The following is a 25119-nucleotide window of genomic DNA, read 5'->3' as shown; positions in this document are numbered from 1 at the left end:
GGAGAAACGCGGGAGGGAAAGTGGAGTTTGCGGCGAGGCAGGAGGGTGTGAATATCCACATATAAAGATATTTCTATGTATAAATACATATAAACGTATTTACAAATATATAAATATATAGAGAGTGTATAGACAATTAATAGTATAGAAAATTAACACCCAGATCAAAGAACACAGGGACACAGCGAGCAGGCAGGGGATAAAAAATCAGATATTCCAAAAATCCTCCGTGAGTTTTGCTGAATCCCTGATTTCCCAGCTGGAGCACGAGGAGAGGGAAGGAAAGAGGCAGCTCGGGGCCACTGGGATCTGTTCCTGGCACTGGGATCTGTTCCTGGATCAGGGATCTGTTCCTGGCACTGGGATCTGTCCATGGCACAGGGATCTGTCCCTGGAACAGGGATCTGTCCCTGGCACTGGGATCTGTCCATGGCACTGGGATCTGTCCCTGGAACAGGGATCTGTCCCTGGCACTGGGATCTGTTCCTGGATCAGGGATCTGTCCCTGGCACTGGGATCTGTCCCTGGCACCGGGATCTGTCCCTGGAACAGGGATCTGTCCATGGCATTGGGATCTGTTCCTGGCACTGGGATCTGTTCCTGGCACTGGGATCTGTCCATGGCATTGGGATCTGTCCCTGGCACTGGGATCTGTTCCTGGATCAGGGATCTGTCCCTGGCACTGGGATCTGTTCCTGGCACTGGGATCTGTCCATGGCATTGGGATCTGTTCCTGGCACTGGGATCTGTCCCTGGCACTGGGATCTGTTCCTGGCACTGGGATCTGTTCCTGGATCAGGGATCTGTCCCTGGCACTGGGATCTGTCCGTGGCACTGGGATCTGTCCCTGGCACTGGGATCTGTCCATGGCACTGGGATCTGTTCCTGGCACTGGGATCTGTCCATGGCACTGGGATCTGTCCCTGGCACCGGGATCTGTCCCTGGCACTGGGATCTGTCCATGGCACTGGGATCTGTCCCTGGCACTGGGATCTGTTCCTGGCACTGGGATCTGTCCCTGGCACCGGGATCTGTCCATGGCATTGGGATCTGTCCCTGGCACTGGGATCTGTCCCTGGCACTGGGATCTGTTCCTGGCACTGGGATCTGTCCATGGCATTGGGATCTGTTCCTGGCACTGGGATCTGTCCGTGGCACTGGGATCTGTTCCTGGCACTGGGATCTGTCCATGGCACTGGGATCTGTCCCTGGCACCGGGATCTGTCCATGGCATTGGGATCTGTCCCTGGCACTGGGATCTGTTCCTGGCACTGGGATCTGTCCCTGGCACCGGGATCTGTCCATGGCATTGGGATCTGTCCCTGGCACTGGGATCTGTTCCTGGCACTGGGATCTGTCCATGACATTGGGATCTGTTCCTGGCACTAGGATTTCTACCAGGCCCTGGGATCTCTCCCTGCATCAGTGATCTCTCCCTAGCATTGGGATCTCTCCCTGGCACTGGAATCTGCTCCTGGAACAGGGATCTGTCCCTGGTATTGGCATCTGTCCCAGCACTGGGACCTCCCACTGGCACTGGGATCTGTCCCTGGCACTGGGATCTGTTCCTGGCACCGGGATCGGGGAAAATAAGGAAAGCAGGCAGGGCTGGGGTTGAGGTTTTCTCTTCTTTTTTGCTGGGGTCAGGATGAAATGTACGAGACAGTATTTCTTGTTTGGATTCAGGTGTTATTAGTTTTTACCTATGTTGCAGGCTCACAAACTGAGTTTTACAGTACCTGAACAAGCTAAAAATGGAGCCGTATCTTTCTCTTTATAAGGCTTTTTAAAGATAAACTGTTTAATTTAGAAATTAAATTAAATTAGACCGATTTTTTTTTTTTTACTTTTAACATAGTAACTAACTACTTGTGACTTGTAATGTGGATTTTTTTTAAATCTAATTGCACAATATTACTTAAACTTATGAAGAAGAAGGTGAAGAAGAAGGACTAGTTTCTGTTCTAAAACTTCTCTCTTGTTTTTTATATATTACTACATTCTATAACCTTAAACCCTTAAGTTTCCTTCTATGTGATATTATACAATTTTATTTTAATTATACACTAATAGTGTTAGTTTTATTATTTAATTTTGGAAGCTTTCTCTACAGCTCCGGGTCAAATGCAGCGTTCTCTTGGGGGTCAGCACAGAAAGCCTGAAATTCTCAGAAACCTGAAATTCTCAGGGTTCCAACAGGCTGGAGCTCAGGGTGGGATCCCAGCCAGGTGGGCACCCCCAGGGTGACCCTGGCCCTGTCCCTGTCCCTGCCAGGAGCGGCACGGAGTGATGGATCCCAGTGAGCTGGGCATTCCCCAGGTGTCCCTGTCCCTGGCTGGAGCCAAATCCCAGTCCAGGAGTGGCACAGATTGAAGGATGCCAGCCCCAAACTGGGGCTGAGGACCCCCAGGATGTTCCTGGCCCTGACCCTGGCTGGAGCCATGTCCCAGTCCAGGAATGACACGGGTGCCAGCCCCAAACTGGAGCTGAGCATCTCTGGGTTGTCCCTGTCCCTCTCCCTGCCAGGAGTGGCATGGATTGGGTGAATCCCAGCCCCAAACTGGAGCTGGACATCCCCAAGGTGTCCCTGTCCCTGTCCCTGTCCCTGTCCCTGCCAGGAGTGGCACACGTTGGTGGATGCCAGCCCCAGTCTGGGGCCGAGGGTGAGGAGGAGCAGCCGTGCCCAGCCCGCGGAGCTGCCCCAGGGCCCAGAGGAGCCGTGCCAAGACAAACAGGGACAGGGAATGTTCCCCTCTGCTCCTTCCCCCGTGATGTCCCAACGCCCGGTGCCACAGCCACACTGTCCCTCGGGCCTGGCAGTGTCCCCTGCAGGCTGGGATCTGGGCTGGCATCCCTGCCCTGGAAATCCAGGGATTGTCTGGGATGGGATCCCTGGAAATCCAGGGATTGTCTGGGATTGAATCCCTGGAAATCCAGGGGTTATCTGGGATCAGATCCCTGGAAATCCAGGGGTTATCTGGGATCAGATCTCCCATCCCTGCTGCCCTACCCTGTAAATCCAGGGGTCATCTGGGATCTGATCCCTGTAAATCTGGGGGTTATCCAGGATCTGATCACTGTAAATCTAGGAGTTACCTGGGATTGGATCCGATCCGATCCCTGTAAATCCAGATACACCTTGGGCAGTCAGAAGCCTCCAAGGCTACACCCAAAATGGACAATGGGCACGAGTTTTTCAGACAATTATAAATTTTTAACCCCATTTACATATCAGGGGTTAATGCTCCAATTACAGCTTCAGGTAATGAAGTCATTTACCCCCAGTTTGCTGCCCCCAACCCATTTTGTTTATACTTTTTGGGGCCTGAGGCTGGAGGGTGTCCTTGAGTTCCCGGTCCAGAGGAATTGTTGTGTCTGAATAAAACAGGAGAGCAGCAGCTGACAGAACAGGCTGTGGAGTTTGGAGTTAGGCACTAATGCAGCACGGGAGCTGAAAAATAGAAAGCTAAATCCTAAGGCATTGCCCTCCTTCTCTCCTTCCTTCCCTCTGTGAAGCACACATTCACTCTCCTGTGAAAATGTAAAAAGTTCAATAAAGAACAATAGGAGACAAGGACCATAGGTTAAAGGTTATTACGAGTGCTGTTATCTTTGGGGATAGTATTTAAATATTTTTTATATCACATCAGTCTGTTGCATATTCATAGACCTTTATGCATAGTAATATTTTTCTCTAAACCAGTTTATATGTTTTGAGAATTGTTTATCCTGGCTCCTCCCTCGGTCTGGATTTTAGAGCACGTGGATTTCTTGGTTGTTGTTTTAGTCTTTTTTTGTCACCTCCAGTTTTTGGGCCTTGGTCCACACTGGTTTTAGATGGCGAGAGCTGATAATTGGAATATCTGTAGCAGGTGTCCTCATCCTGTGTTCATTGGATGTTATCCCATCCCAGCAGGCATTTTAACACAAGCATAGTTATTTCACTACTATGCTTAATTAACAACAGAAATAAAAAATATATCTTTATAACAAAGTTACTCAGACAGTGCATGTATAAAATCCATTTTAATATTTGCAAACAGCCAGTATTATAATATGTAATATTCTACTATAATATATAATTTCATATTATTATATAAATAATATAATTATTAACAATACATTATATTATTTTATAGTATAGAGATAATAGAATATTATATAATACATATTATATTATATTATATAATATATATTCTATATTCTATATTCTATAGTATATAGTATATAATATATAGTATATAGTATATAGTATATAGTATATTATGTGTTATATATAATACATAGTAAATAATGTATAATATGTAAATAATATATTTCTATAATATATAAATGCTATTATTAGAGATAATTTATATGGTATATATTATAATATAATATATCTGTAACACCTCCCTCTCTCGGGGCTGGATCCTGCGCCTGCCACAGGCACGAGGCCATGAATATTGAATGCCAGAGGGGCCTTTCATGGACCCCACAGATGTGCCGGGACTCGGGGCCGGCCCCATCACCTCGGGCCGCTTGAAAAGGCCGAACAAAAGCCCGGAGAGAGAGGGCGAGGGGCGGAGGGGGCAGGGAAGCGAGGAGCAGGAAAAAGTTGAAAGCGAAGAAAAGAGGGCTGGAGTTGATGGATATTCCATCTGTTTGTGTCCAGGGCACTCACAAAGGACGTGGCTCCTGTCTGCCCTGCCTCCCTCCCGGGCTGCCGCCGAACGGTCGCCATGGGTCGGGTTTGTTTGCCTCGGGAAGGAGAGGAAAGTTTTGGGGTTTGTGGTGTGTGTGGGGACAGGGCAGTGGGGCAGATCCTCAGGATCAGCCCCGTGGATCTCACTGTTTTCTGGGATCAGATGAGCTGCGTGGATCCCGCTGTTCCCACAGGGATCCTCTGGGATCCCATCTGGATCAGATCAGCTCCATGGATCCCGTTGTCCCCACAGGGAGCTTCTGGGATCACATCAGCCCCATGGATCCTGCTGTTCCTACAGGGATCCTCTGGGATCTGATCTTGGATCGGATCAGCCCCATGGATCCTGCTGTTCCCACAGGATCCCATTTAGGATCAGATCAACCTCGTGGATCCCGCTGTTCCCACAGGGATCCTCTGGGATCCCACCTAGGATCAGATCCCTGTGCATCTCTGTGGATCCCTGTGGATCCCAAACTGAACCTTCAACCAAAGGAAAGTTCTGTCTGGAATCCTTTTCTATGTTTATTGGATGTTATCTTATCTAAGCAGGTATTTTAATATAAGTATATTTATACCAGCTATTTCATTAATTAACAACAGAAATAAAAACGATATCTTTATAACAAAGTTACTCCAACACTGCACATATAAAATCTATTTTAACATTTGTGAAAAGCCAATATTATAATATGTATCCATAACATGTGCTGGGAACAACAAAATCATGGCAGGACAATTCTGTGCTGCCTTTTCGGGCTCCTCGAGGCCCTGTTTGCACCTGGATGGGGTCGGTTTGCTCCTGCCCGGGAAAGAGGAGCTGGGAAGGCCGGGAGAGCTCCAATTCCAGCTTCTGGAGCTGCCGGTGGCAGGCCCAACTCAGGAGAGGACAAATCCCAATGTCCCGCTGATCCCAGCTCGTTCCATGTCCTGGAGCAGCAGGAAGCTCGGGATGTGCCATCCCACCTCTCCTGCCCCACGGGCATTGCTTGGGATGGTGGATCCAGGGATTCCTCCGTGCCTGAATCCCAAAGATTCCTCCTTCCTGCCCCACAGGCGAGGCCCAGGGCAGGATCTTAGCTGTAACCATGGGATGGGTTGGGTTGGCTTGGATTGGGTTGGGTTGGGTGAGTTGAGTTGAGTTGAGTTGAGTTGAGTTGAGTTGAGTTGGATTGGGTTGGGTTGAGTTGGATTGGGTTGGGTTGAGTTGAGTTGAGTTGGATTGGGTTGGGTTGGGTTGAGTTGGATTGGGTTGGGTTGAATTGGATTGGGTTGAGTTGGATTGGGTTGGGTTGAGTTGGATTGGGTTGGGTTGAGTTGAGTTGAGTTGAGTTGGATTGGGTTGGGTGGGAGTGTCTTGGGTTGGGAGCATCCTCCTGCCATAGGCAATGGCTCCTTCTATCATCCCAGGCTGCTCCCAGCCCTGTCCAACCTGGACACTTCCAAGGATCCAGAGGCAGACGCAGCTTCTCTGGGCACCCTGTGCCAGGCCCTGCCCACCCTCACAGCCAGGAATTCCTTCCCAATATCCCACCTAAACCCCCTCTCTGGCAGTGGGAAGCCATTCCCTGTGTCCTGCCCTCCATCCCTTGGCAATTGTCTCCATCTTTCCTGTGGCTCCTTCAGGCCCTGGAAGGCCACAATGAGGTCACTCCCAACTTTGGGACAGTTCAGCCTCTTCTCCAGGCTGAACTATCCCAAATCCCTCAGCCTTTCCTGCCGGGAGCTGCTCCATCCCACTGATCCCTGTGCACCTGGGCTGGGCTGGATGGAGAGGTCTGGAACAGGGGATCCTCTGGGGGCTCTCACCTGGGGCTGCTCAGATCCTGCTGGCACCTTCCAGTGGGTTTTCCTTCCCTCCTTCCCTCCTTCCCTCCTTCCCTCCTTCTCTCCCTCCCTCCCTCCTTCCCTCCTTTTCTCCTCCCTTCCCTCCCTCATCCCATTAAATCCCAGTCAGTCACCTCTGGGTGGGATTTATGGAGCATCCCCGTGGCTGCAGCAGCTTCAGGGGGAGTTTGCTGCAGCCAGGTGAAACACAAGAGGTGCAGCCACAGCCCAGCCAACCCCAATCCCACACCATCCCCAATCCCACACCATCTCCAGTCTTACACCATCCCCAATCCACACCATCCCCAATCCCACACCATCCCTAATCCTACACCATCCCCAATCCCACACCATCCCCAATCCCACACCATCCCAAATCCCACTCTGTCACCAGTCCCACTCCCTTCCCAATCCCACTCCCTCCCAAATCCCGCTCCCTCCCCAATCCCAATCCCGTCCCCTCCCCAGTCCCAATCCCGCTCTCATACCAATCCCAATCCCGCTCCGTCCCCAATCACAATCCTGCTCCGTCCCCAATCCCAACCCTACTCCCTCCCCAATCCCAATCCCGCTCCCTCCCCAATCCCGCTCCCTCCCCAAACCCAATCCCGCTACCTCCCCAATCCCAATCCCACTCCCTCCCCAATCCCAATCCCAATCCCTCCCCAATCCCAATCCCGCTCCCTTCCCAATCACAATCCCGCTCCCTTCCCAGTCCCAATCTCGCTCCCTGCCCAATCCCGCTCCCTCCCCAATCCCAATCCCGCCCCCTCCCCCTCCCCAATCCCGCTCCCTCCCCAATCCCAATCCCGCTCCCTCCCCAATCCCAATCCTGCTCCCTCCCCAATCCCAATCCTGCTCCCTCCCCAATCCCAATCCTGCTCCCTCCCCAATCCCAATCCCGCTCCCTCCCCAATCCCAATCCCGCTCCCTCCCCGTCCCAGTCCCGCTCCCTCCGCCCCTCTCCGGCTGGTTTCGGGGCGGTGCAGCCGGCGGGCAGAGGGAGGCCGGGCAGGGCCGGCTCTGGCAGCCGCTCCCCGGCCCCGGCCCGTGCCCGCAGTGAATGCGCCCCCACGCCCGGCGCTGCCGTCCCGCTGCCAGCGGCTCCAGCACCGGCTCCTTGCGGAGCATCCCGGGCTCCGGCTGAGCCTGGAGGGCCTCGCTGGGCCGGCTCCTCATAATCCCCTTGATTAATTTAACTCCGCGGCCAAGGGGAGCCCAGAAGCTGCGGCTGGAGAGGAGGGAGGCGGGGGAGACGGGAATGGGGATGGGGACGCGGCCAGGCCCCAACTGCAGAGGGCTTTTCCTCATCCCTTCCTCCAGTTCCAGCCTCCTCCTGCTCCTTCCAAACCCCTCCAAAGGGCTCTTGCTCGTTGTTCCCCGAGGTGAGCCCGCAGCTTTGCTCAGGAATGGATTTTGGGGCCGTAATTCCCACATTTCCTCATGCTGGGATGAGCCCTGGGACAAGGCCAGGCTTCTCTTTGTGATCTTTCCCCGCACTTCTCTGGCCGCTCCAGGGGGTTTATTCCCTTTCCCAGCTCTTCCTGAAGGTGCAGGACTCGGCACTGCCCCACACAAACCCTCAGCAGGTCCCTCCACGGGGCCACGTCTCCCCTTGGCTCCCAAAAATTGCCCAGACATTGGAACATCTCCCTCGGAGCAGTGGGAAGAGCTTCCCACTGCATCCCTGCTGCCACTCCCAGGATGAAACCTCGGCCTTTTTATTCCTGAAATTACCATTTCTTTCTAAAAACAAAGAGATCTGGGCAGTTTGAGCTTTTCATTCTGAGCTGCAGAGCAGTTACCCTGAAAAAGAGATGAAAAAACAATGGGATTGCTCAAAAAAACCCAAATACAGCGGGATGAGTGTGAGTCCTGTAACCCATATGCTTCTCTCCTGGCTTTCTGTTCTCTCCTAGTTTTCCCTTCTCTCCTGGCTTTCCCTTCTCTCCTGGCTTTCCCTTCTCTCCTGGTTTTCCTTTCTCTCCTGGCTTTCCCTTCTCTCCTGGTTTTCCTTTCTCTCCTGGTTTTCCCTTCTCTCCTGATTTTCCCTTTTCCCTTCAGTTTTCCCTTTAGTTTTCCCTGTTCTCCTCAGTTTTCCCTTTCCCTTTAGTTTTCCCTGTTCCCTGCCTTGTCCTGCTGGGGCGTTTTCCCCCTGCTCACTCCCGGCTCTGCTTTTCCTGTCAATCTTTCCCGGGATGAGCTCCCGGTGGAGCTGCTGCCGGCCAGCCTGCTGCTTCCCATCCTTCATCCTTCCCACCCAGCGAGGTGCTGCTGGAAATTTCTGCACATTCCCCTTTGCAGGCTGAGCAAGGCTAAAACACCACCAGGTCATTCCTGCGGCAAAAATCCCTGGAAATCTGAGTGAAAAATTTGGGTGTCCCCCTGCTCCCGCTGCTGGCAGCCACTGCTCACACAGGGACGGGTTGGAAAAAATGAAGGGTTTGAGTTTGGGATGAATCCCCAGCTTTGGGATTCTCCACAGCTTTGGAAAACCAGTGGCACAGGAGCTTTGGGGAGAACGTGGGAATGGATTGCCCGGGACATTGCAGCTGGTTGGGAATGGGAACGACCTGTGGGGCTGGGAGGTGAGGGAGCTGCTCGTGGGGCGTGCTGGATGTGCCAGGAGCCCGTCCCAGCTGGAAAACATTCCCTGTCCTTCCCCACATCCCTGCCTGACAGCAGCAGCTGCTCCGGCTGCGAGCAGCTGCTCCCAGGCATTCCCTGGGAGTTTTCCTCGCTTCCAGCTTTGAGGTCGGGCTCTTGGAGCCGGGCACTTGGCACCGGGAGCTGTGGCTGCTGTTCCCAGCCCTTCCCGGCCCCCGGGGTCACTGGGGATGGGGGCGGGGGCGGCTCCCGCCGGCTCTGGCACGGCTGGAAAATGGGGATAAGGCCTGGCAGGAGCCAGGGAAGCTTGGGAATGGAGGGGCTTATCCTGGTCTTGGTATCAGTTATCTCCACCCTTTTCACCCCAGAATCAGCACCACGGTGGGGACAGAGGGTGACAATCCCTCGGCCTCTCCCGAAACCTCATGGACAAACCAGGGATCCTTTAACAGAGCTGGGGGGTTTCCCTTCCCAGGTGGAATTTGGCAGAGATCCTTTCCCGAGGGGTTTTCCCTGCCCCTGGGAGCTCTGGAGCCCAGGAGCAGGATGGGAGGAGCAGCCGAGCTCATTCCTGATGGAGCAGGAGCTTCAGGGAATGTGCTGGAGCTTTCCAGATGTGCCTTGGCTCCTCCAAGGCCCAGATGTGCGGGCTCCTACCTGCCCTGCATCATCTGGGGCCCAGATGTGCAGCCCTGCTGCTCTCAAGCACAGATGTTCCTTCTCCTGGAGACCCCAGACCTTCCCTGGGAGTGGACAAATCCCAAAAATCCCATTTAGAAACAAATTCTGGTGACGTGTGGGAGAACTTGGAAAATTTTTTAGGATTTTTTCTTTAGGATCTTTAAAACGTGGGGCAGTTGCTGCCCCTCTGAAGCTCTCAGGGAATTTCTCACTGACTTTGGGGGAAGAAATTCAGAAATCAAAGGGTTTGGATCTCAAAGCTGAACATATTTAAGGCATTTAATGGGGTGCCAGAGTCTGAAGAAGGGAAAACCTCTCCAAGGGATGTTTTTTCCTCCAAAAACAACCCCTGGAGCAGAGCTCCCCTGGATCCAGCACCTTCTCTGAGGTCCCACAAGCCCCGGGACATGAAAGGAATTTTGTCAGGAATGCAGAGGCTTTTTCTGGTGATCTCAGTACAAACGAGGCGGCTCCGGGGGGATCTGTGCCTCCCACCCCTCAAACCCCCCAGCAGCTGTCGAGAGCCACAGCTGCAGCTCCCAGCGCTGCCAAGAAAAAAAGCAGATTTTTGGGTGATGATAATATAGGAGCCGAACAAAAAAGGGGGAAAAAAATAGGCTGGAAAACACGGTTAGAGACTTCAGGGAACTTTATGGTCAAGCTGAGCTTATGTAAACCTGCTTTAATCCTAAATTAGCAAAGGTTCGCCTGAAAGAAAAAGGACTTTGCTGTGAGCACGATTTGGTTCTGGCTCTCAGCGAGGCTGGGTGGTTCCTGTGGAAAACAACAGCCAGGCTTGGGAAGGGAAAAAATCAATTAGTCCAGTGAATTCTCTGTTTTCTTGGGAAAGAAGGAAGAGATGGCAGGGCCAGAGCTGTCCCTAGCTCAAAGGTTTCCCGTGTCACATTGTCCCTTCTCTGCTGCCCTGGGCTGGGGACACATTTTGTGGCCTGGCTGAGACCCTCCAAAATCAACATCTGCACCCCACAGGGGACCCATAACCCCACACGGAACATCTCTGGAGCCCCGGATTGCTCCAGGAGAGACAACACTGGAGTTCCAGCTCCTCCAAAGGCTGCTGAGGACCTGGGGGACATCCGTGTGGGGCCTTCTGCTTGATCTCCAGCCAAAAACATGGAGCAAAACTGGGTTCGTTTATCCCAGCTGAGTTCACCAGAGCCCCAGGAGGCCACACCTGGTGCTGGGATCACGGCAGGGAGAAGGGAAAGGGAAAAGTCCAGGTGGAGGAATAAGTGACTGATTAAACATTGGGAAGGGACTGGATGGTACCTGAATTCCATAGGAAATTTGGGAGTTGAAGAGCTGAGTTGTCTCCTGTGGGCAGCCCAGCCTCCAGTGAAGCCAAGCTGGAAGGGTTTTTTCATTTGTAAAAATTCCCAATTGTTCCTCTTTCTTTTCTTTCCTAAGTGTAAAATACTGAAATCTTCAAGCCCTTGACAAAACACCGGAGAAAATTGGGCAGCACATCATGTGTTGACAACATTTCAGTTCCTGTCTTTTTCAGGGCAAAATGGGCAACTCTGTTACAGGAATTTCCAAGGAAAAATGGAAATTCCTTGAAATAAGCCAAACACTGGGAGTTCTTTTCTCTGTAACAATTTGAATCAGGGACTATGGGCTCCCCTTTTTCTGTGAGAAGTTTTGATTTCCCAAGGTTTTCTTAGCAATGTGGGGAAAAAATAATGATAGCAAATGCCATAAACAGCATAAAAAGAGTGGATGTTCTGTGCATGGGACAGAGAAACTGGAGATTCCTCACCCTGGAAGTGTCCAAGGCCAGGCTGGACAGGGCTTGGAGCAACCTGGGACAGTGAAAGGTGTCCCTGCCCGTGGAAGGGGTGGAATGGGATGAGATTTAAGGTTCCTCCCAGCCCAAACCAGTCTGGGATTCCAGGATTACCATGGCTGAGGAGACAGGGACTGGGATTCCAGGATTCCCATGGCTGTGGGATTGAGGCACTGGGATTCCAGGATTCCCATGGCTGTGGGATTGAGGCACTGGGATTCCAGGATTCCCATGGCTGTGGGATTGAGGGACTGGGATTCCAGGATTCCCATGGCTGTGGGATTGAGGCACTGGGATTCCAGGATTCCCATGGCTGTGGGATTGAGGGACTGGGATTCCAGGATTCTCATGGCTGTGGGATTGAGGCACTGGGATTCCAGGATTCTGATGCCTGTGGGATTGAGGCACTGGGATTCCAGGATTCTGAAGCCTGTGGAATTGAGGGACTCCTTTTCTTAGATATTGGGAAGAAATTCCTCCCTGGAATGGATTTCCCAGAGAAGCTGTGGCTGCCCCGGATCCCTGGAGGTGCCCTGGGGTGGTGGGAGGTGTCCGTGCCCGTGGCAGGGGGTGGCCCTGGATGGACTTCGAGGCTTTTCCCACCCAAATTGGAATGTTATTATCACTGCTGTTAATGAAGGAATGGGACACTTTTGGGCCAAGAATGATTTATTACTCAGATGAACACTGTTGTTAGATTTATGAGAGTACGTAGCCAGTTACAGCTGAAGAGTGGCCACAGGTCCTTTGTTACAAGACAATCTGTAACTTTTTAATCTAATGGACAGATGTCATAAAGTTCATTTTGTTTTTCCAACTTATCACTTTTATTGAATTTTGCTGCACTGCAGATACTTTTCCCAACAGGCTGTTGTCACACATATACACATATTCTAATATATAGAATACACAGTTATATTCTAATATGTAGAATATAGTTCTGTAGTTATAATATATTATACATTCTATATATCTATATATAATAGAATATACAGATTCTATTATAACTTCTAAACTCAGCTTACTCTATATAACCACACTCCTACATTACAAACTCATCATCTTATTAATACAGTTTCTCACTTAAGGCGTATTCTTACTTACAACTATAGAAATATATATTTATCATTTTTCTACTTAATGTCTGTGTATTGTACTTTTGCATTAATCCAATGCACAGCCTTTTTGCATCAATCTAATTTACATTAAGCTAATTAATCTGTATTTAAATTAATTGAATTAATCTATTTTTACATTAATCTAATGTACAGCCTTTTTCTAAGGCTGCAGATCAAACCCCTCAGTGTTTGTAGAAGTTTCTGTTTTTCCGATTCCCATATGGCAAGATTCTCACATGGGAACATAATTCCAGTCAGCAAAATTTCAGCAAAATAAAGCTGACTTTGTTGGGGTCTTCACAGAATTCACAGAATCACCGGGTTGGAAGAGACCTCCAAGATCATGGAGTCCAACCCTACCCCAACACCTCAACTCAACCCTGGCACCCAGTGCCACATCCAGGCTTTGTTTAAAAGGGATGGTGACTGCACCACCTCCCTGGGCAGCCATTCCAGTACTTTTATCACCATTTCTGTAAAAAACTTTTTCCTGATATCCACCCTATATTTCCCTTGGTGCAGCTTGAGACTGTGTCCTGTGGTTCTGACAGTGCTGCCTGGAGAAGGAGCCCAGCCCCAGCTGAGCACAGGCACCTTTCAGGGAGAGTAGGGAGTGATAAGATCACCCCTGAGTCTCCTTTTCTGCAGGCTGAGCACCCCCAGCTCCCTCAGTCACTCCTCGCAGAGCCCAATATTTTTCCCCGTGGGACTGACCCCCCTCTCCTGACCTCCCGTTTGTGCCTCTCCGCAGGGAACCGCCTGGACGAGGGCTCGGACGTGGAGTCGGAGCCGGACCTGCCGCTGAAGCGCAAGCAGCGCCGCAGCCGCACCACGTTTACGGCCGAGCAGCTGGAGGAGCTGGAGAAGGCCTTCGAGAGGACCCACTACCCCGACATCTACACCCGCGAGGAGCTGGCCCAGCGCACCAAGCTCACCGAGGCCCGCGTGCAGGTAAGGCCCAGCCTAACCGGGTGCGGCCCGGTCTAAGCCCTCACTCCCCGGAGTAACCCTGTGCACCCCTGGTTTAACCCTGAACATTCTGGCATATCCTGTGCAGCCCAGCCTAACCCTGTGCAGCCCAGCCTAACCCTGCACAGCCTGGCCTAACCCCACACATCCCGGCCTAACCTCAGGCTCCCCATCCTAACTCCGCACATCCCAGCCTAACCCCACTCTCCCTGGCCTAGCCCTGTGCAGCCCAGCCTAACCCTGTGCAGCCCAGCCTAACCCTGCACAGCCCAACCTAACCCCACACATCCCGGCCTAACTCCGCACATCCCGGCCTAACCTCAGGCTCCCCATCCTAACTCCACACATCCCAGCCTAACCCCACTCTCCCCAGCCTAAACCTGTGCACCCCAGCCTAATCCTACACACCCCAGACTAATCCTGCACTCCCTGGCCTAACCCTGTGCATTCCAGCCTAACCCCGCTCACCCCAGTCTAATCCCGCTCACCTAGGCCTAACCCCACTCTCCCTGGCCTAACCCTGTGCATTCCAGCCTAACCCCGCTCACCCTGGCCTAACCCCACTCTCCCTGGCCTAACCCTGCTCATCCCAGCCTAACTCTGCTCTCCCTGGCCTAACCCCACTCTCTCCGCCTGGAACATAGCTGGTCCTTCTCTGCTCCTTCACTTCCTTCATCTTAACAGAGAAAAACCTTTGCTAGAACGGGGTTCAAACAATCAAATTAAAGCAGATCCATGTTGGAAGCTTCCCGCCTGGCTTGGACACACCCAGTCAAGGGATTCCTGCAATTTGATAAGGATGATTAATTAGGATTTCTGACTGGTACATTGGGGTGTTCAGTTGTCCCAGGAGCTCGCCCCATGTCAGCCCCAAGGGCTTCTCGGCCCCATTTTCTTCTCAGATTGTGGTTGGAAAACAAAATGTTCTTCTTGGAAATATGGTTCGGCAGAGTTTTAGGGATGTGTTAGGAGGTTAATAATTGTCCTAAAATCTTGGGGAAATGTAGGAAAACCACCAGGAGCCACCTAACTCTGGGATGGCACCCCACAGAGCTACGGATCATGGGGAAAACCCAAAGCTCTTTGGGCATCACCTCCCCTTGGAGAGGAGCTGGGAATGAGGTGGCTCCAAGGTGGGAGCTGAGGTCAAAGCCAGCTCTGCCTCTCGGGCCCCGTCCAACTCGTCGGCATTCCCACGGATTCAGGGAGGCCCTCTGCATTTGGCCCCTGCAGCGGTACCAGCTGCAGGGTTTGCATCCCCGTTGGGAGCGGCAGCCAAAGTTTGGCATTTTCTCTTGGAGGCCATCCTCCGCCTGCCCGGGGGGGTTATTCCCGGCTGGAGCAATCCCACATTTCCCAGCCTGGCCCCGCGGAGCAGATCGGATTTTGCGACGTTTGCAAGTTCCGCGTGTGAATTTTCAGACAAGTTTTGTTGGGTTTTTTTTTTATCCCTTGGATCTCCCAAGAGCACAACAAGGGCAGGCTGTGGGGGGGGGAAAGCAGGAGAGGGGAGGAGCGGGAAGGGAGGGTTTGGAGCCGGGAATTCTGACATGGACACGATTAATGGCCCTGGCGGGAGCGGCAAACAGAGCCCCTTATGTGTCCTACATAAAGGCTGGGGCAGCACAGGGATCAGAAGATCCCAGGATAATGGAATCCCTCGGGAAGGGGGAGGGATTGGGGATTGGGGATTGGGGATTGGGGATTGGGGATTGGGGACTGGAGACTGGGGGTTTACAGCAGTGAAATGGAGACCCCCACAGTCCATGCCCCCAGCAAGAATCCTGTGGGAGCATGGAAAGGGCTCTCCGGGCTCTCTCCTGCCAGAGAAACACTCCTGGAATGAGTTTTTCCAAAAGAAAATGAACATTTCCAAAGGAAAATGAGCATTTCCAAAGGAAAATGAGCCTTTCCAAAGCAAAATGGCCTTTTCCAAAAGAAAATGGTCTTTTCCAAAGGAAACTAGGCTGGGTTTGCCTGGGGGTGTCAGGATAAGGACGTGCTCACCTAGGAACTGCCTTAGAGTTTTGGGGTTTTCCCCTCCAATGTTTTGGGGTTTTGGAGTTTTTCCCTCCTGGGAATGGGGTGTCCCCCACTCCTGGTTAAGGATTTTTCTCAAAGAATTGTCCAGCACTGCCAGCACTGTGGCAGGTGCTGTCACCTCCCTGCAGCTTCCTCCTGGATTTTCCTGGAGCCATCGTCCCTCTAGAGGATGGCCGTGGAGACTGGAAAAGGAAATCCAGCACAGTTTAGGCTGGCCTGGCTTTGATCTTGGCCCAGGGAGTTCAGAAGTGTGGATTTGGTGGCCGTGGAGGATCAGGGATGTTTGGAGCCTGGGAAAGTGGCTCATTAAGGGAATGAAGCCACCCAGGGTTGGAATGTGTGAATTCCCTCATTTTGTTTTGCATGTTTTTGGCCTAATTGTGTAGGTGGGCACAAGCTGAGCATGGGATAGAAAATGGATGTTCCTGTGGTAAATAATGGAAAAAATGGGATTTTGAGGGAGAGCAGAGTTTAGGGAACACTGTGGGATGTGGCACAATGGACACTGAGGAGGAGGGGAAGAGCCCCAAAATGCCAGGGAGAGCACAAACCTTTCCCAAGGATCTGGAAGAACGGAGGGAGGAAGGACAAGCCAAAAAAAAAAAAAAAAAAAAAAACAAAAACACCAATTTGTTAATTAATTTCATTTAAAAAGCCCTTTTCCCTTGTCCCAAGCTGGGATCTCCCAATCCCTCCCTGCTCCCAGGCCCGGGGTGAGGAGGCTCCTGCCAGGGCTGTGCAGCAGCTGCTCTCCGAGGCACATTCCTGCTGCCTTTCTCATTCCAGCAGCCTGGCACGGGCGGCTCCTTCCCACCACCTGATTTTCTGGATATCAGGGCTGATCTTCCACCGCCTCTCGGGACCTGCAAACATCACTCAGCCAAGATCTTGTGCAAAAAAATTGAAAAAAAATAGCCCCACACACAGACAAACCCACATGGGCACATCCAGCAGGGAATCTTCCCCCACCTTGGGGGCTCTCTGCTGCCTTGACTGAGTTTTTAAGCCAAGAGTTGAGTTTTGGGTGTAAAATGGCTCTGAGGCAGCAGGGCCAGCTCAGAGCAGGGGTTGTTTATGAGGCATGGAGGGACAGGACAAGGGGGAATGGCTCTAAACTGAAAGAGGAACAGTTCAGATGGGATATCTGGAAGAAAGTTCTCCCTGTGAGGGTGGGCAGGCCCTGGCACAGCATTCCCAGAGCAGCTGTGGCTGCCCCTGGATCCCTGGCAGTGCCCAAGGCCAGGCTGGATGGGGCTTGGAGCAGCCTGGGACAGTGGAAGGTGTCCCTGTCCATGGCAGGGGTGGCACAGGAGGGGCTTTGAGTTCCCTCCAACCCAAACCACCCCGGGATTCATTCCATTATTCATTTCATGACTCATTCCATGACTCATTCCATGATTCCATTAAGGGTCTCGCCAACATCTGCCCGTCTTCCTCATCCCTGAGCTCCACGTGTGGGGTGGGGGCAGAGGCACAGAGGGGTCTGTGACCCCAAAGAGGGACAGGAGAGCAGCTGCCCCACATCTGATCCTCGTTCCACTCATCCCCTGGATCACAGCTCGGGTTGGCTTTCTTCCTGCATCCAGTTCATGTTCCTATTCCTACATCCAATTCCTGTTCCTATTCCTATTCCTGCATCCTATTCCTAATCTTATTCCTTCCTATTCCTGTTCTTGTTCCTAATCCTATTCCTATAATATTCCTGCATGCTGTTCCTGCACCCTATTCCTGTTCCAGTTCCTGTTCCTATTCCTATTCCTACATCCTATTCCTACATCCTATTCCTATTCCTTCATATTCCTATATCTGATTCCTGCATCCAATTCCTGTTCCTATATCCCATTCCCGTTCCCTTTCCTACTCCTATTCCTGTGCTGCAATCCCCCTTTGACACTCCCTGGGCAGTTCCAAGGGGATTTATCTTCCCTCTCTCTGCCCCTCTGTGGCAGAGGGCGAGCCCCCGAGTGCCGCTCGCTGTCCCCATCCCGGCGCTCCCGTTCCCGTTCCGTGCCGTGCCGTGCCGTGCCGTGCCCGGGAAGCCGCGGGCTGTGTCCGCCCGTCCCGGCGGGCCCGCAGCTGTCGGGATGCCCGGAGCTCGGGCACGCTGGCAGCCCCTAAAGCCCCCGGGCGGCTCCGGAGCCCCGCGGCTCTGGCCGGGTCCCGGCCGCGCTTGGGGATGCGCGTTCCATGAGTGTGAACGGGTTAATCCCGGCTGAGCCGAGCCAGGGATGAGCCCGCGCGGATTTCCGTGGGAATTCCAGGGATTTGTGCCTGTGCGAGGCGATGTCCTGACTCAGGGAATGTCCCGAAGGAATTCTCACCCGTCTGCGAGCTCCCCTTCCCTCCGCCCTGCCAGAAAACCATCCGTGAATGTCCCGGGCGTTAGGGAATTAACAGGAATTCACTCCGTTCGTTTGGTGGGAGCTTTGATTCTGATCTTGGATGTTTCCTGGGATTTTTCACCCGTTTTTGTGATTATCTCACGGATGATGTCGAAGTTTTGATGTGGGGAAAATAAAAGCCCCAAACCTTAAAAGGCATTTTGTGACAACTTTGAAGCTTTTCTCCCTGGCTTTTCTCCTGGTGGAGGGACTTTTTCCCAGAACAATCCATTTCCCATAAACAATGGGGAATTTGTTTGTGGGGCGGAATTCAGCAGGAATTTTTGCCAGGAGATTCTTCTGTAGGGTAGAAATGACCTCTCCAAGGTGTCGGTGTCACAAAAGCCACCAGGCAGCAGCCATGGGGTGGGGAGCTGGAATTAATCCTTGTCCTGGACAATCCCAGTTGTGGAGTGGTTTTCCCAAAGCTGTTCCATTTTTAGGGTGGGTTACCAACAACCCTCACTGTTTATTTCTGTTATTTCACCGCAGGAAGAAATGAGAAGTAAAACAAAACTGCCCAAATTATCAACTTCCAGCTTGGAGATTTCTCCACCGGGAATGTTTTCTATGAATATTCTCTGGTGCAGAGGGAATATTTCTAAATATTCTCCTTCTTTTCCCGGTGCTGTGATTGAGCCAGGGATTGAAGGCTCTGAAATTTTACATCCAAAAAATCAGCCAAGATTTCTCCCCACAAAAATCCCAGAGGGTATTTTTGGCTCCTCAGCATCACCTGGGGGTGATGAAAAGCCTTGGAGCAATCCTGGGATCTGGGAGCATTCCACAGAAATGTGGATTTTTGGGGATATTTCATTCAGGGCTGCAGCACCTCAGCCCCACAAAAGGAATCATGGGTGGCTTCAGTGTTGGTTAATTACTAATGTATTTATTTTTTGTTGTGAGGTAGGATTAGGAGAAAGGTAAAATAGGTTTTAAATTCTTCAATTAATAAATTATAAAAATATTTATTAATAAATTAATAAATTATTTTTAATTTAATACATTAATAAATTTATTATTTAGTAATTAAAAGAAAGAGCAATAAGAATTAGAATTAATTTTTTAGAACACCTTTTTGTTTCTTAACATTACATTTGCATTTACATTTACCACACCGAGAAATTCCCTTTTCCATGGGAAGGAGCTGCAAGATCCAGCAGAAAATCCTTCCCCACCTGATCTTCAGGCAAGGATGAATTGTCTGAATTTGAATTCCAAGCCCCAGCCTCTGGACAGGGAGGGCTGGAGAGGGACTTTGTGAAGGGTCTGGGGTGCGAGGACAGGGGAACAGGAATTCCCTGGAGCAGGGAAGGTTTAGGTGGGATTTTGGGAGGAAGTTCTGGCTGTGAGCTGGGGAGGCCCTGGGAGAGCAGCTGCAGATCCCGGGAAGTGCCCAAGGCCAGCTTGGAGCACCCTGGGATGCTGGGAGGTGTCGAAATGGGAATGGGATCACCCTGAGGGTCTGTAGGGCCAGCTTATTTAGGACGTGGGGCAGGGAATGTGTGACCCAAAGGGAGAATTTCACAGCAGAAAAACTCCCTGATTCCCCTCCCCTGAGGGATGGAGGATCCAGGAGGATTCCCTCCCGGAGAATTCTCCTTTGAGGCATGGAGGATCATTTTGCTGATCCCAGAGGATCTCTCCACCCACAGAATGGGGTCCTCTGGGGTCAGTAAAACCAGATTTTAGATCAAATAATGGATTTTGTGCCGGGATTGGACAAAATCTGTGATTTTGGAATGGGAACCTTGGAGCTGCCTGCTCTGGCTGTTTGTGCTGCCCTGCCTTTCCTTGAGCCTGGGGGAGCTCCTGGTTGAGTCCTTGAGCCCCTGGTGCCCTGCAGGGGTGGGAATGGTTGGGTTTTCCAGAGGCCAAAGCCCTGGAGGAGCCCCAGTTTGTGTTTCCTGGCTGCCCCACACTATTGTGTTTGCAGGGACCCCCTGGCAGGGAGGAATGATGAACCTGGCTCCATGTTCTCAGAAGGCCAATTTATTACTTTATGATACTATATTATATTAAAGAATACCATAAAAAACTATACTAAAGAATACAGAAAGGATACTTAGAGAATGCTCAAAAGATAATAAGGAAACTCTTTCCAGAGTCCCAACACAGCTTGGCCCTGATTGGCCATGAGCCAAAACAACTCACACCAAAATCCAGTGAAACAATCACTTGTGGATAAACAATCTCCAAACACATTCCACATGAGCACAACACAGGAGAAGCAAATGAGATAAACATTGTTTTCCTTTTCTCTGAGGCTCCTCAGCTTCCCAGGAGAAAAGTCCTGGGCAAAGGGATTTTTCAGAGAACGTGAATTCTCTGAAACCACACCAAACCAAACCCTCCAGGCTGCGCACATTTAGGGCAGCAGGGTCTGTCCCATTGGCCCCAAACCAAACAGGGCTTCTGGGGCTTTGAGCAGCAGAGCTTCTGCCCCAAGACTTCCTCCCCAGCCAGGGCAGGGACCAAACTCTTCGTGCTCCCCATCCCAGAGCTCCGGTTCCAGCCCAGTAAAGCCCAGGAAGGGAGCAGTGGCCAGGGCTTCTCCCTCCCCAGGGACCCCGGGTTGGTTCATGGGCTCAGCACTGGGAATGTTCCCACAATCAGGAGCAGGCTTTGCTGGGCCAGCTTTTCATCCTCGAGCCACTGAAGCTTTTCCCCAGAGCTTTTCCTGGCGGAGGAGGTCTCGGTGGCGGGGCTGGAGGTGCGGCTAAACCCGGCCTGGCTGAGCCAGGGGCAGCAGAAATCTGCCCCGACACCTCCTGCAGCTCCCGGGCTGCAGCAGCAAAACTGGCCCTGAAATGTTCCAGAGCAGCTCTTAAAGCACTGAGGTTTGGCTGCCAGGAGAAAAATAAAATGTTTATGAAATATTTATAAAATATTGCAGCTTTCTCACAGCACCCAGCCCTTCGTGGTGTTTGTCACCTGCCCCGAGTGCCAGCTCAGACCCGGGGTTAGGCAGGGATAACCAGGGAAGCCAAACACAGGGATGGGTTTAAAGTTTATATTTGATTTTTATTTAATATAAATGATAATAATTTATATAATTATTATATTTTATTTATATTTTATATAATTTATAATAATTTATATAAAGTTAACGTTTTATTTCTATTTCATTTACATTATAATAATTTATATAAAGTTAATATTTGATTTTAGCAGCATCTCCTCTGCCAGCTGGAATCACCCCTGGCAAGGGGGTGATTACTAGTGCATTTATTTTTCTGTTGTGGGCTAGGATCAGGAGAAATATAAAGTAGGTTTAAAGTTTTAAAAGGGTATCAAGAAAAATTTATTAACAGTAATTAAAAGAAAGAGAATAACAAGAAATTAATAAGAATTTGAGTAAAATTTTTAGAATTTTTTTTCTTTACAGTGATACACAGGGATAATCAGGGAAGCAAAACACAGGGGTGGGATTAAAGTTTATATTTAATATAAATTATAATAATTTATATAAAGTTTATACTTGATTTTAGCAGCATCTCCTCTGCCAGCTGAAATCACCCCAGGCAAACAGAACTTGTAAAATGTGGAGCTGGAAAACACTGATGGCAAACAGTGGCCAAAAGCTGCTGTTCCATGGGAATATTTAATTTATTAATATTATTAATTCTGTGCTGAGGGGTAAAGCTGCGGCACTGGGCAGGGCAGGGCTTGGAGCTGGGAGCTTCAGCTTCAGGAAGTCTCATGTAGAAGTGGAACCTCTATCCCATTCTCTCCATCCCATTCCCTGTTATCCCACTCCCTCCATCCATTTTCCCCCCATCCCATTCCTTCCATCCCATTCCCTCCATCCCATTCCCCCTCTATCCATTTTTCCCCCTATCCCATTCCCTCTATCCCATTCCCCCTCTATCCCATTCCCTGTTATACCTGTTCCCCCTATCCCACTCCTTCCTATCCCATTCCCTCCATCCCATTACCCCCCTCTATCAATTTTTCCCCCCTATCCCATTTCCCCTTTATCCCATTCTCTCTATCCCACTCCCCTCTCCCATTACCCCTCTATCCCATTCCCTGTTATCCCATTTTCCCTTTATCCCATTCTCTCTATCCCATTCCCTGTTATCCCTTTCCCTCTATCCCAATCTCTCCATCCCATTCCCTCCATCCATTTTTCCCCCCATCCCATTTCCCCTTTATCCCATTCTCTCTATCCCACTCCCCTCTATCCCATTCCCTTGAGGATATTTTTAGGGAACATTGCAGCCCTCGAGGAACCAATGTCCCAGTGAAATATTTCCCAGCTCACAAGGGCTTGTTTAACCAAAACCAGGTGGTTTCCCAAAAAAACCCCATTCACCTGTTCACTGAAATCCTACAAACAGCTGCCACCTCCAGGAACGGGGATGTGCCAGCAGAAATTCAGGCTGAATTCCCTGGATAATCTCATTTGTGAGGAGCCATTTGTTCTGCTCCACTAACCTGGTTTAAAATTGAATATTTCATATTTATCTCCACCACATCACCCACCAGAGGAAGAGGCTCAGCACTGAACCGGAGCAGGGACAGCAGGAAAAAAAACCCAAATGGGCCCCAAATCTGTGTGTCCTGATGGGATTTTTTTCCCTGTTCTGTCAGGAATTCTCTCGCTGGCCTCGGTGATATTCCCACGTCCCTGGTGTCACAACCAGCAAAGGAAACGTCCCCACTGTGGTGTGGTGTGGATTTAGGGGATCCCACCTTGAAGGATGGAGCAGGGAATATCCCAGGCCTCTCCCCAGCTCCAGTTCCTCCCTAAAACTCCTCTGCCTCCCAAATTCCAGTTTTTGGTAGGACAATGCCCTGCTGTGTTTCAGGAGAGGCCCTGACCTGACAAAATCCCCTATGGAATATTTGGGGTATTCTGACCCGGCAGAGTCCCCCTTTTTCCAGCTGGAAGGGCCCTCAGCCAACCCAGTGGAATATTTGGGGTGTGCTGAGACAAAATCCCCTTTCCCCAGCTGGGAAAGGCCCTCAGCTGACCTTGTGGAATATTTGGGGTGTGCTGAGGCCCTGAATCCCCTTTCCCCAGCTGGGAAAGGCCCTCAGCTGACCTTTTGGAATATTTGGGGCCTGTTGAGGCCCTGACCCAGCAGAATCCCCTTTCCCAGATGGGCAGAGCCCTCAGCTGACCCCGTGGAACATTCTGGGTGTGCTGAGGCCATAAAAGAGCCTTTCCCACCTGGTTCCTGCAGCCCCTGAGCACAAACAGGTGCTGCAGCCCCTTGGCTTTCCCAGCCCTGTTTCCATTTATTTCCTCATCCACCCCATCCATCTTTCTCCCACATCAAGTCCTGATTAGGCTGAGCAGGAGCACAACAGGGTTTTTTTCCCCCCTCTCACAGGAGGCTCTTTTTGACCTTCCTTTCCTCTCCTTGTCTGACAAATTGTGGGAGCTGACCCAGAGCTGGGATAATTCGCTCCAGCCTCATCCTGGCAGGCAGCTGCTCCGGCAGGGTGTCTCAGTTTGAAAAGACAGGTGTGTGCTGAGGAAGGCAGGAGCCTCCCCTGAAATGGAAACTGTAAACCCCCTCCCTCTGAATTATTATAAATTTGAAATTAAGGGTCTCTCAGGCAAAAATACAGGAGCAGGAATAACTGTTCTTTACTAGGGGAGAAAAATTTTAAAACAAAAAAACCCAAAAAAACAAACAAACAAAAAAACCCCAAATCAACAACAACCAAAAAAGAAAAAAACAAAACCAAACCCCTCCCCCCCTCCAAAAAATAAAAAAAAACAAAAAAAAACAACCACAATGCAGTAATACAAAACAAGCCTGCCAGAGTGAGAACAGGAGCTGTCCCCTGTGGGTCAGGGTGGTGGCTCAGTCCCATCCCAGGGTGGCTCAGCCCTCCTGCAGTGCCAGCTGTGGCTCTGCTGGAGCAGGGATCCTGCACAAGGGGGGAGTTTTCCTCTGAAGCTCCAGGGCTGCTGGAGATGGGCCTGGTCTTCCTCTGGGAATGCAGGGCAGGAGAAAGCTGCTCCTCTGGGAATGCAGTGGGCAAAGGCTGCTGTGGTGTTCCAAATCTCAGATTGTATCCAGGTAGGAATGCTTGGCTCCTCCCCTGGGCAGAGCTTCTCCCAATGGGATGATGGAATTTGATCAGCCATGCAGGGACACTCACTGGCCCGTGAACAGAAGAGATCTGGAGGGAGGATTGGTTGTGGGAGAGATAAAGAAAACTGCCCAAAGAACAGCAGATAACTGCCCCACAGATAGGAATAGAATACACAGCCCCATTTCCAACCTGAGCTACAGGAATGGGAGGCTTGAAGGATATCCAGGATATTCAGGATATTCAGGATATTCAAGAGTGTGGCTGAGCAAGGTGCAGTGGCACAAGGACTCCTTGGGTATCTCCATCCCAGCTTTTTCCATCCCCTCTCTGCTCCCTCTCAGCAATGCCAGGTGGTTTCTAGGACACATTTCTTTATTTAAATGCATTATTTGGGAACTGATCCATGGGGAAAACCCCAAAAGCAGCAGGTACAGCTCCTCTGGAACCTGCAGCTGCTGATTTTCCTGCTGCTGATTCCTCCCCCAGCCCTTTCTCCAAGGGCCGGCCCCAAATTCTGGGTTGGTTCTGCAGCGTCTGGGGAAGGGAGTTTGGGTTGTTTCTGCAGGATTTGCAGAAGGGAATTTGGGGTTGTTTCTGCAGGATTTGGGAAAGGAGTTTGGGGTTGGTTCTGCAGGATTTACGGAAGGGAGTTTGGGGTTGGTTCTGTAGAATTTGCAGAAGGGAGTTTGGGGTTGGTTCTGCAGGGTTTGGGGAAAGGAGTTTGGGTCTGGTTCTGCAGCAGTTGGGGAAGGGATTTTGGGTTTTTTTCAGTAGGATTTGGGAAGATATTTTGGGTTTGGTTCTGCAGTGTCTGGGGAAGGGAGTTTGGGTTGTTTCTGCAGGATTTGGGAAAGGGAGTTTGGGGTTGGTTCTGCAGGGTTTGGGGAAGGGGGTTTGGGTCTGGTTCTGCAGCAGCTGGGGAAGGGATTTTGGTTTTTTTTCAGA

The 25119-nt window shown here is 50.8% G+C and overlaps 1 protein-coding gene across 1 annotated transcript in view; it reads left to right on the top strand.

Annotated features, from left to right (window-relative positions):
• PAX7 (paired box 7) overlaps window positions 1-25119 on the top strand; it is a 77190-nt gene that overhangs the window by 533 nt on the left and 51538 nt on the right. The window contains exon 2 of the mRNA XM_064397378.1: window positions 13476-13675. The gene's annotated coding sequence lies outside the window, so the exon portion shown is untranslated. The remainder of the gene's footprint in view (window positions 1-13475; window positions 13676-25119) is intronic.

The sequence above is a fragment of the Passer domesticus genome, chromosome 22, assembly GCF_036417665.1.
Source record: "Passer domesticus isolate bPasDom1 chromosome 22, bPasDom1.hap1, whole genome shotgun sequence".
NCBI classification, from domain to species: Eukaryota; Metazoa; Chordata; class Aves; order Passeriformes; family Passeridae; genus Passer; species Passer domesticus.
The sequence above is the reverse complement of the archived record's forward strand: the minus strand, read 5'-3'. Positions and strand labels throughout refer to the sequence as shown.